Below are 13480 nucleotides of genomic sequence, written 5' to 3' on the forward strand. Positions count from 1 at the left end.
TGGAGGTGATTCTTGGGGTGATTTGAAGTCTTTTTGATTCAAAAGGGCTGCTGGTTTGGTGTTTTGAAAGAGGTCTTCAAGGGTGAGACACTTACCTTCTTATTCCTTCTTTTTTTGTACAAGCTTTTAGACTATCTTGCATATTGATTCGAGCTTAGCTATAAACGGAAAAAAGTTTTGTATTTGCATGCTTAACATGTTTGCTTAAGGTCATTTTGGTGTTGGGGGTCGTCCACCCCCTCTTAGGCCTTGTTTGGCCTCATTTTGAGCCTTATCGTTTGAGCTTTGGAATTTTCATATATTGGTTTTTTCACCACTGAAATCCAAAGGATTTTCAGTGGTGATGAAGTGGTTTTGAGGTCTTGTATAAGGGAGAGACACCCCTCTCCCTTCATTGTCTCATTTGCTTGTGTTTTGGCTCATAAGGGTAGCATGTATGCCTAGCTTTGTTTGGCTTAGTTTCAGAGGTTATTTGGTGTTTATTTAGCATGCTTTACCTCTGTCTCATGTTGGTTTGTTGGCCCCTCTCATGCTTAATACACTTGCTTTGTATTCCCCTATTTTGCCTAGAAATGCATTTAGCCATTAGACCATCGTGCTTGGATATTCTTGCCTAGCTTTGTGAAGTTTTTGGCCTTGATTTATCATGACTGAGGTCTATTGGGTGTTGGTTTGGTCATGTTCGATACGTTTTGCATAGCCTCTTTGCATTTTGGCTTGTAAGCCTTGAGGGTATGAGTTATGAGCATGCTTGAGTTGGGTTATTTCAGTGATTTGGAGCCGTTTCCCATGCTATTTCAGTCCATAACCCATGCTTGTGTGATTGCATTTATCATCCCTTTCATGCCTTGAAGAGTTATTTTGTTGTGCCTTGAAATGAGCATTGTGCATGCCTAAGTGTTTAAGCCTTCGGGGCTGCCATATCAGAGGGTTTTAGGACTTATTTCAATGCATCTAAACTCTGTTTTTGGTTGTATAGCTCGTGCCATGTTGGCTTGGGGTAGCAGTGGTAGAATACCCATTGGTTATGCTTTAATCTTGGGCCTATTGGTGTGTATGCTTACATGAGTATTTGTTCATCATTTTAGGCATCTTTTGTCACTGTTTTGGGAGTGGGCTGAGGTCTGCCCTTTGTGAATTAGGTCCACCATTGCATGATCATGTTGCATTGGTTTCATGTTTGCATTGTATCATACTCGCATGCTTGCATATTATTAGCTAGTTGCATTTCATGTCTTAGCTTATATACTTGATTGCATTGCATTGCATCTTACATGCCTAGCATTGTACCTTTGCGTGTCTAGCTTGCATCACATTTGGCATGTTTTGTATCCTAGTCTCATGTTGCATCTTCGAGCCAAGTTTGTATACATGCATTACATTCTTTGGTTTAGGGTGTCAAACCAAACTTGAGGGGTGAGGAGTGTTCGTACTCCAAGTGATGTAACACGTCTCAACCCTCGGTCGTCAATCCCCTTGACCTCAATATGATAGGGTGTTGGCATTCATCTCTTTTGTTGCATTCATTCACATTGAATTGCAAACTTGGCCTCTTAGGCCATCATGCGTCGAAATGCGCAATTGATGGCCCGAGGGTCGAGCGTCATGCTCCCTTGAATCCCTTACATGATAGGGAGTGTGTCCATGCTCACATTTGCTCAAAAAATTCCATGCCATACACTGCTTGCCCTCTGCTACTGCCAGCTGCAGGTTTCAGCAGGAAGAATTGGCCGGCCGGCAGTGTTTAGTGTCGACCGGCAAAACATGTTTGGCCGATAGCTTATTCAGTGGCCGGTGATCATTCCCTCCGGCCGGTGGTGTTTCTACTCGGTCGGTGGTATCCCTCAGTATCCAAAGAGCATACCCTTGGACTTCGGCAGTCTTCAGAGGAGATAGGCAGTACAAACAGAGGCAACAGTGGCATGGTATGGATTTTCGGGCAAGACGGATTCGAGCATGCATCCCCCATGCATTCCGAGGCAGAAGCTGCGGCCACTCTAATTCTGCATTTAACTTGTTAATTAATTAGAAGTCTGTAATATTTCATTTAGCATTATTCATTTGGACTGTAATATTTATTCGGACCCTCTGAGCGAGGGCACAACTGTAATAAGTGTGCGTGAGTGTATGTATGTCTCCCAACCCCATGTCTTTTTTCCCTTTTATTTACTAGCTTTCGATGGTTAGTCTAGGGCATATTTCATTTAGCATACAGTAGGATAACATGTCTGCATCCATTCATTCGTTTTGCATGTACCGGGCTGGGCGCATCATTCCAACTGCATTTGTATTTCAATTTCAAATTGAATACGTGTTAGTTATAGCATTTCACATGCCATCTTTAGAATAGCCGAGCCTATCTTAGTTGCATTTTCGCATGTGTTGCATTAGGCATTTTTGTATCATTAGGATCATGCATGTTCACTAACTAGTTTTTGTTTTGGCACAGAGTACTAGGTAAGCTTTTTGTGCTTTAGCATCTTGCATGTGTGTGAGTGTTACCATAATAGCATGATTACCATGAGGCTAGCTGCTTATGTGATATAACTGCTTGAATGTCTGTGGGTGGAGGTCGAATTACCTAAATTGGAATAATGCATTAAAACTGTGAGTTTCAAGCCCACTAGATAGTGGCAAAACCATCTTTTCTAAAACCCACTTGGGGGTGGCGAAATCTACATTTTTAGCCTACTTGCGAGTAGCAAATCATTTTCAAAACAAGATGAAATGCTTTGTTCCAATTTAGGCGATTTGGTCTATACTTGTTTACTGTGCGCATAACATAGTAATTCTAGGCTAATAACCGGAATAAGAACACATAACATTTTCAAAAACGGATATCATGGTTAGTAGAGGCCGATCTTCGGATCGGGCGAGAGGGGGTGCTCATAGCTGACCTTCCCCAATCGTACCCAAGCTCCCGAGCCGAGGCAACTTTGGTGATGACGGACACGTGGCCTTTGGCACCGAGTCAGGGTTTCCTAAATTTTTCAAAATAAAATATTTAGGTGGCGACTCTGTATTTGGCGAAGCAGTCCATGTTTGGCACTTCTTTTCTAAAAATCTGTTTTCTCAAAACGATTTGCCGGATTCGGACTCTTTGGTTCAGATTTAGAACCGTGACACAAATCGAGTCCGAACTGTAGCATGGGGGCCCGCGGGCGCGTCTACAAAAGGGGTTATGAATGATGTTCTTACAGTATTTAAAAGAGCCCTTTATCATCAGCAAATCAGTTTCTCATTTAAGAATCATATTGTAATCATAACAGTCATACGTGGTACATCCAATAGCAGAACAGTACAGTAGGTCATAAAGATCGAACAATCAGAATTAATGGCCATGCCATCAATACAGTAAACAGAAGTTTCAAGAATTGAAACTAATAGAGATCTCTGTAACAGTAGTAGTAACAGATGCTAAGGATGTCGCGAATACAGTTCATAAAACAGGACAATCATTCAATCAGTTAGAAAATAGCATTTCAGAAATAGAACATTTTATAAGTCAGAAAATACATATAATTCAAACATATCTTTACAAGGTTGTTACTTACAAATAGCTCTAGAGACAGATCAGATGGACTATAGCGCGTGACCTACACAAACACATAACAGATACACATTGAAAGGAAATATTACTTCCTTGATCAAACTTAACTTCTCTTGTCCTTTCTGTTTAGGTAATCTGAAATTCTACTATGCTTATACTTACTTTCTCAAATAAACCGGGTTCCCATTTTACATATTCTTTCACTACTAAATCTTTCTTTTCTAGATAGACTGATTTCTTACTTGGTTTTTTAATCAATTACTACTAAATCAATGATTTATTCTTTAACCAACTAATTTTGGTTGATTGCTAGTTTATTAATCTTCATTGAGTCATAATTCTTGCTTAGAAATGTTTGGGAGGAGATGAGATGAAAATATGATCACATAACTCAAAAACCTTCTTAATTTGTTCAAATTTAAATTTAATTCATTTTCTTCATATCAAATCTAATTTCAAACTTATAAATTCTAAAACATAAATTAAGCTTTCAAAACCCAATTTCATGCTCAAAACTCATGCAAAACTTTTTCAAAATATGAAAATAAATATGAACCATGATCAATCTTTAACTCAATTAAATCAAAACTTCCTTTAATTTCAAAATCAAACTCTTAAATTTCATGAACTCATGATTTTCAAAACTTTTGCTTCAAAGTCATTTATATACTCCATTGCATGGGTCAAATCCTCAAACAATTCTTGTTGCATATAATTTATAAAACAAAAATGCTTTAGAGCTCTAATATAAGAGCTCTAATAGCTCTAATGGGAAGGTGGGACCCACCCTGATGTGATGTTTGTGCCTTGTTTTGTTTTGTTTTGTTTTTTTTTTTTTTTTCTTTGACACATCACTAGAGCTCAAATTAGAGCTCTAGATTTAGAGCTCTCTAGCATTTCCCTTTATAAAAATCAATTCAAGAATAGTTCTCAAAATTGAATCCAAACTTAATAAATTTAAATAATTATAATTCATATTCTTCAACCTAACTTAATTTAACATCCAAAACCCAATTTCATTCTAATTCCATGAATATAATCTCAAATCCTTCTCAATCTCAAATATTATAAGATGATTCTACAAAATCAAACCAAAAATAATTAATTTCTAGATCAATTTCCAAAACCATGATTCTAGCTCAATTTCTTTCATTTTCTTCTTAATTTCTTTCAAATTCATGATATTGATTCTAAATTCATCTTTAAGTGGGGTTTAATTAAGTTATTACATAATTAGTCACTAAGATAATCCTATTCAATTAATTAAATACAAGGTGAGAAGAAAGTTAGAAGATCACTCTAGAAGTCTTGGAGAGCTAAGAATAGTAAAATACTTTGTTGTGAGTTGTATGAGTACAGAATAATCTTCTCGTATAATCATGTTGATCAAGTTTTCTCTCCTCCAAACATCATCGCTTTGTTACCTGAAAATACAAACGTGAGCTAGCCGATGGGTGTGTGCCAGAAACCTCTCCGATACCTAAGTCAGCAAGTAGACAATAGACAATAAACTCTGTGCGTTTGAGGATAAGAATGCAATACCTCTTCATAGGTCTTTTCATGAGTTTTTATACAATCCGCCTAACACAATCCTAGTAGGACTCTAACTCTTCTTAGCAGAGTCCTTCTAGGAGTCACATGTCAAAGGATAATGCCTATCCTCAGAACACCCCCATCATTGCAAGTCAAGTGAGATGGCTTAGACCTTTTACCTCGATTGGCACTACGGTCAACCGAGCTTCCTTGGCTCCATGCTACTGTGGACAGAATCGTGGTAACCCTCACTACAAGATGGCCCTATACCGAGCTATACTCAGCTCGGCTCGCTCCTTATTAACACCTCGGTCCATATCAAGACCTAGCTCTATGCAGCGCAGTCAAGCTCTTAGACACTCCTCTAACTGCCTCGGTGCCTAAATGGCCTACAATGGGGCTATCATAGCTCCCACCTCGGCCCACAGCTCGGCCCAATTTACTCACATAAATTACCCTCTCAATTGCCTTTTAATTCCTTCTGCGAAGCATGATTGGGATTTATTGTCTTCCAGCCGCGCTAAGGTATTCAATTTAACTGAACCAAAATGTTCTATCCAACCAAGCTAAAACTCGCATGCCAACTGACCCAAGATTAGCTCGGTTTCTAGAAACCGCGCCGGTCGTATAACTCGTCGTCCCATGTACCTAACATTGTGTTCTTACTAGGACACATGGCATGCGCCTATTGCCCCTTCGTACTATAACAGCCATCTCACACTGCCAAAAAAATTGAAAAGACCCGTTGTTTTGCCTCCATCACATATTCAACCCCTTAACTTCAAACAGTCACCATTTACTGTTCATCTTCTAGTCCAAAAAATCCTCGTAATCAAAACTCCAATCCTGCACTTGTTTGTGTTCAAACCCTGGTACCGTCGTTTTCGTCATCAAATCGAACTCGACATTGTTGTGGGAAAGCTATTTCCTGATCAACGTCACACTCTCCACTCAAAACTCATAAGTTTTATATTCTTTCGAACACTCCATATAACCTTTCATGTTTTTAGTGTTTTTAACATTACAAACCCATCATAGTGATATTGCAATAGTACATTCAGTATTGTTTTATGCGCAAAAATGAGTTGAAGATTGAATTAACTTCCCAAACTTCGCACCTTATGAAGAACTCCCCCCTTACTGGAACTGAAATCGAACAAGAACATTGGCTTTGATCCAAAATCGCATTGAAACCGAGCTACAAACCTATTTGTGCTCACTTAGATGTATCTCGCCAAACTAGGAGAATATCATCCAAACCCGACCAGGCTCCCACTTGGCCTTTTACATGGACCGAACTAAAAACTAGCCCTTTCTCAGGACCAGGATAAAACCTTGCCTTAACTTTTTACCAAGCTACACGTTGCACACACTCTCAAGGCTGAGAAAACTAATTTACACTAAAGCCTTAGCCCGGTCACTAGTTGGCCATAACACATTCTATGTTCTTCACTGTGCAAAATTCGCCTAGAAAAATCCGCTCTCTCAAATAAGGCTTTTAAGGAGAAGGCTTTTAAGACGATCACGGTGTAGGCATGGAAGTAGTGCAACAATTTTCTTGAAGCCATCATCAAAGCTAAGTCCAACTTCTCCAACAACAGGTACCTCGTTTCGGCGCCCAGCAATGTTTTGCTAACATAATAGAAAGGTAGGTGTTGTATTCCCTCGGCTCGTACCAACACAATGCTAACTACATGCTGGGAAATTTCTAAGTATAGAAAAGGTTCTTCTCCTGGCACTAGGGTTGCCAACAGTGGTGGGGTGGTCATATATTCTTTTAAGCTCTCCAGAGCTCAGTCACATTCGTCGTTCCATTAAGACTTGGCCTTCAGTGCCTGGAAGAACGATTGACACCTGTCTGACGACCGACTTATAAATCGGTTTAGCGCAGCAACTAGGCCCGTGAGATACTGTACTTCCTTGACTGTGTTGGGTCTCTCCAGATCTTGAATGACTTTGATTTGAGAGGGGTTGGCTTTTATACCTCGGTTGGTTGCTAGAAAGCCAAGAAATTTGCCTGACTCTACGCCAAATGTGCATTTGGATGCATTCAGTCGCAGCTTGTAGGTTTTCAAAATGTGAAACACCTCAGCTAGGTCCTTGAGATGGTCTCCTTCGCTTTTTCTCTTGACCACCATGTTGTCTATGTAAGCTTCCATTGCTTTGCCTAGCAATGGCTCGAACATTTTGGTGACCATTCTCTAGAACGTTGCCCCTATATTCTTTAAGCCAAATGGCATGACCTTGTAGCAACACAATCCCCTAGGTATTGTAAAGGATGTGACTTCTTGGTCTGGTTCAAACATAGCGATCTGATGGTATCCACGATATGCATTAAAAAAGCTGAGTCAATTGTGTCTTGCAGTGTCACGACCCAAACCCACCCTTATAGGTTTAGTGTCGTAACCAATCAGTAATCCTTAAATTACCAAAGGCCTCTTAACAATTAGACTTGTAATTAGGGGTTGCGAAAGTAATCACATGAAAGAAATATACATAGTCCATCGAGCTGTGTAGACATACATGGGACTGATAATCTTAAACTTTTATAAACATACGAGTGACTTTATAGGTACAGTATTTACACGTCACTTCATGTATATATAAAAGGAAAACTTGTTCATAGAGCAAAAGGAGCAGTCTTATACATTCATATTAACACAACCACAAAACATGACTTGATCTGGAACCTCCTCGTGAGGCGCAAAATGTGGCTGACAAACACAAAAGAAAATGCTCTAGGCATAATCTTAAGCCTGATCGTGAGCCTGCTCACCTACATACATAAGAAATAACTAATGAGTGGAGGCCCAGTGAATAATAACAAAGTAAAGGGGTAAATGAATGATGTCCCATAATTATGTCTAAAGCCAAAGTTCACATTCATAATCTCATTCTGAACATGTATACAAAGATCAGAGTTCATGCTTAATCTTACTTGGTGCATCCATTAGCGCTGACAGATCACATACAGAGTATTTTAAATCATACTTGTCAGTTCTGTAGAAGAACCTCCGACCGGGTAAGGATAACTTGTCAGTTTCACAAAGAAACCTCCGGACTGGGAACGGATAACTTGTCAGTTCCACCTAGGAACCTCCAGCTGGGTACAGATAGCATGTCAGTTCCATAAGGAACCTCCGGTATCGGGAACTTGTAACATATTTGAATCATAGCATAATGTCATAAATGCTTGTTAGACTTGGACAATCATTCATAGTATAAAACATGATGTTTCATAGAACAGAACTTATTTCATATACAGAAAATAATTTACTTGAACATAGCTTTACTAAGTCATTACTCACAGATAACAGATGCTGCAAGTAGACAATTCAACTTCCTTGAAACGCGTGACCTACACAGTTACAGAATGAACGTATACTGAATTACACACCAAGAATTGATAACTTAGTCCTTTCTCGTTTTGGTGTGTTTCTACTTCATTAACCTCATTATGGTGTCTTAATCATGGCCTAGGAATGCCTAGGATGGAATGAGGATGCAAAAATGCACTTGAAAATATTTTTCAAAATTTGTTGAAAACATGGTCCATGCTCTAGCGTGGCTTTCCTTGCTCGAGCGGACATGCAAAATATGAGAGTTCGCTCGAGCGTAACTTCCTTCGCTCGAGCGATCTGCAAACTTTGAAAAATTACTGGTTGTTTGTTTTTTACGCTCAATGGACGCTCGATCCCCGCTCGAGCGTGAGACTCAAACCCTCGCTCGAGCGTGACTTTTGTCGCTTGAGCGTGCTGCAAAACGCAAGAATTTCTGAGGGCTTGCATTTCACGCTCGAGCTAGTCCTTGGTCGCTCGAGCAGAAGTGTGAGACACAGAGTGGTCGCTCGAGCATGGAATCCGTTGCTCGAGCATGGAAGTAGAATTCTGGAATTTCTAGAATTGCTTTCAAGCTTCAAAACTCAATCTTAAAGCATTAGAACTCAATTTTTTTGAGCCAAAACTTGAGGAATCACATGTGAACTTGGAAAACATCACGAAGTAAGAATCATTACTCAAAATCAAGGCCCAATTGACATGCAATTATGTAACAATTCAACTTAAAATGTAAGAACATGCTATAAATATGACATGCATATAATCACTTGAGTTCTTAGCCTCCAATACATGATTAAATGAGACAAATGGATGGAAAACAAGATGAATTCTCAAAACTAAGGTAGAATGATAACATGCATGGAAGAATTCTTTGAAATCAACTCACAATGTGGAGAGATGAACATGCATGCATGATATGGTCCTTCTATTAACTTGTTTAACTCAAGTCTTGCTTAACTCAACATAACCCTTATGAATTCATGTTCTAAACATCATAATTATATAATCTAGGTGTTGAATTCATACCTCAACCTTTCAAGTAAGATCTAGATGATGAGCTCACTAAGATTCCAAGCTAATTCTTCTCAATTCCAACAATTTTTGTTGATCTCAACTCTCTCTCTCTTGGTCCCTCCCTCTCTCACACGTTTGTGTGTTTAGTAGTACAAGTATGTTTGGAAATGAAGAAAAGGGTTCAGTGGAGGCTTATATGGAGCCTTATATAGGCTTCATTAGTGGTGGCTAATAATAGCTAAACAAAGGAACATTAATTAGTCTAATTTAGTCACTCCGAATCGAATTTTAATTAAACTTACCATAATATTCTAAAAAGTCCAAATAACACATACACCAAGTCAATTTCGTGATTGGATGCTGATAAGGCCTTCGATTCACAAAATGTAACAGAAATTTCAAACAGATATTCCTATGATGAAAAGATAAAAACACTAATAACGCAACACATATGCGATTAATTCAAAATCTGATCTTAATAACTTATTAGGCATATTAAATCATCGATTAGCGTTACTCATGAGTCGGGGTTGTTACATGCAGTTAGGTCCACCAGTTGGTCTATTCGCGGCAGATGAAAACTATCCTTTAGGTAGGCTTTATTAACTGTCTTGTAGTCTACACATACGCGCTACTTTTTGTTCTTCTTTGGCACCACCACGGTGTTGGAGACCCACTTGGGATAGTGAACCTCTCCGATTGCCCCTACTTCCAGCAGGTTTTCCACTTCCTCAGCCACTATCTCGGCGTGATACAATGCCAATCGGCGCGTTCGCTGTATAATTGGTTAGGTGGACATTAAGTTGATAGTAGATGCAAGTTGGATCAATGCCTAGCATATCATACGGTGTCCAGGCAAACACCTCGATGTTAGAGATCAAGAACTCCATGATCTCTATTCTCTTGGTGCTAGACAAAGACAAGCCAAGTAAAAAGAATTTCTCTAGGTTTTTCTGGTCTATCTTCACCTCCACCAGATCTTTCGCTGCCTTCTGTTCGGATGTATTGCCGATGTCTGCGAACAACTTGTTGCTTTCTGGCTCCTCTACCATTTGTACGAACCCTTTGGCAGCTCGGCTGCCGTTCATTGTCACGAAGCATTGCTTCGACATGATTTGGTCTCCTAAGACCTCTTTAATCATTCCGGCTACGTTAGGGAACCGCATTACTTGGTGGTAGATTGATGTCACCGCTCGTATGGCGTGTAACTATGCTCTCCCCAAGATTATGTTGTAAGTGGAAGGGACCTTCAACACCCAGAATTCCACTTGTTTTGTCACTTTTCCAATTTTAACCGGTAGAATTATCTTGCCAACCGGTCATTCTGACATTGAGTTGAAGCCGACCAAGGGAGATGTCGCTGATGCTAAATCATTGTCCTCCAACTTGAGTTGGTTGAAGGTCTCATAATACATTATCTCGCACGAGCTCCCTTGGTTTATCAAGATCCGCTTGATGTCAAAGTTCTTCACATGCAGAGTAACTACTAGTGCGTCGTTGTGAGCGCTTTGCAACCTTGCCAAGTCCCTGTTAGAGAAGTTGATGACGTTAGTCACTTCTATCTTCCCTCTTTTTACAGTGGGCTGTACACTCAGTACTTCTTTCAGATGTTCCGCCTTCTTAATCATCCCTCTAAGTTCGCAGACCCGTTCTAGCTTGACGATCCCATGTATTACGTTGATTATGCCTTAAGGCGGACCTTTAGTTGGCATCCTATCAGGCTCATTGCGGCCTTGGGGGGTTGGCCGAGCTCCCCCTTCAATGTACTGATCCAAGGGGCCCACGGCCACTAACTCTTCCAAGTATTGCCTTAGCGGCATGCAATTTTCAGTTCGGTGCCTTACCTCATCGTGAAAGGTACACCGATATCTATTATCATAGCCTCTCTGCGCTTCTCCTAACTTGGCTGGCTGCTAAATGAAGGGTTTGTCGCGTATCTTGGTAAGAATCTGGTAGATAGGTTTATTAAACACCGTGGTGATGGTAGTGCGGACTCTCAACTACCTTGTTTGAGAGTCCTCACCATTAGGTCGTCTACCTCGACCATTTTTGTTCGGTTGTTCCTCCCGGCCAACCGTGTCAACTTTTACCGCAGGTTTTTTGTTTGACATCGCTATTATGTCGGACTTTGCCTTGGCACGAGTACCATTTTCGTTTACCCTAATGTCCTGGTGCACTTTCTCTATTAAGGCTTCCATTGTGAGGGGTAGCGTCATTGTCATTGAATCCCTCAATTTATTGCATGCGATAACTAGGTTTGTGGGGCAATCTTCGATCTGATTAAAAGTCTCCCAATATCGGTTGTTATAAGACTTCGTGTTTCCTTCTCGCCCATGTCGATGTAGAGCAGTTAGTCTATCTCCACTGGCGTTTTAGTGTTTGTTCTAAACCTGAGAACAAACGCCTCTGCCAGTTGCGCCCATGAAGCTATGCTACCTTTTGGCAACCTCTTAAACCAAGTTAGGCTTAGGTCGTCTAAGCTTGAGCGAAACAAGATACACATTAGAGCCTCGTTCCGTCGATGTACGGCCATAACCTGGCGAAAGTAGCAAAAGTGCATGCAAGAGTCGGACTTCCCCTCGTAGGTTGTGAACTTAGGCTGGTGGAAACCCAAGGGGAACGGTGTGTTCTCTATTGCTAGAACGAACGACGAGCTTTGTAACCTTGTTAACGCTTTGTCTACTGGTTCGTAAGTAAGGCGCGGTACTGGTATTCCAACCTTGACACTTCTATAAGTCTCAGGAGCTAACCGCTACAGAGCAGAGACCCTTTGGGGGTTGCATGCCTGGGCATCTTCTCTCTTTCAAGCCCTCTCTTCTAGCATTGTCCGTAAGTCCGCCAACCTAGGCAACTTCGTGTGCCTTGATGTCGTTTGATGCGTATACGAGGGCCGATAAATGTTTCCCTCCATACAAGACCTTTCAGTCCTTATTCTCTCAGACCTAGAGTAACGAGTGTTGGAAGTCCTTGACTGTGTGTCACCTGTCCTGAGGCTTCTACTTTCAGTCTGTGATGGTGTGACTTTCTTGTCACGATCTCTTGAGTGGCGACAGTGCGTTCTGTCTTCGCCAATCTCTTCTTCTGCCACCTCTTTGCCTTTTATCTGGCGCTTCATCATCTCCATGTCAGCCGTCATTCTCCTTATCACATCGTCTTACTCCCTTACGCGATCTTTCAGAACCTGAGGATCCATCCTCCACCTTTGTCTATCAGGGCTTTGGAAGCGACGAGGACTTGTGTCCCGTCTTTCTCGCGTGTCTCTCCGTGGGTTCCGTCGCTGGGGATCCAATTCTGCCATAAGCGAGACAAAAGGCAAACCTTCACACCTCTCCTCCCCCCTTCCGGGGTTTGCCCATTAATAGCAGAATATGGCAAGTCTTCGTTATGCACCATTGAAATTAATCGAAGGAAAACTCAATCAAAAGGTTTGTTTTGTTCTCTATAAGGTTCCCACAAATTACGCCAATTGTACGAGCACGGAATAATCTTCTCGTATAATCCTGTTAATCAAGTTTGCTCTCCTCCAAACGTCATTGTTTTACTACCTGAAAACACAAACGTGAGCTAACCGGCGAGTGTGTGTCGGAAATCTCTCCGATGCCTAAGTCAGCAAGTAGACAATAGACAATAAACTCTGTGTATTTGAGGATAAGAATGCAATACCTGTTCATAGGTTCTGTCATGAGCTTTTATAGAATCCGCTTAGCACAATTTTAGTAGGACTCTAACTCTCCTTAGCAGAGTTCTCCTAGGAGTCACATGTCTAAGGATAATGCCTATCCTCAAAACACCACCATTGCTGCAAGCCAAATGAGATGGCTTAGACCTTTTACCTCGGTTGGCGCTACGGTCAACTGAGCTTCCCTAGCTCCATGCTACTCTGGACAGAATCGTGGTAACCCTCACTGCAAGATGGCCCTGTATCGAGCTATACCCAGCTCGACTCGCTCCCTTGTTAACACCTCGGTCCATATCAGGACCTAGCTCTATGCAACGCGATCAAGGCCTTAGAGACTCCTCTAACTGCCTCGGTGCCTGAATGGCC

The sequence above is a fragment of the Camellia sinensis genome, chromosome 6 (assembly GCF_055761805.1).
Source record: "Camellia sinensis isolate YWXY chromosome 6, ASM5576180v1, whole genome shotgun sequence".
Lineage (NCBI taxonomy): Eukaryota > Viridiplantae > Streptophyta > Magnoliopsida > Ericales > Theaceae > Camellia > Camellia sinensis.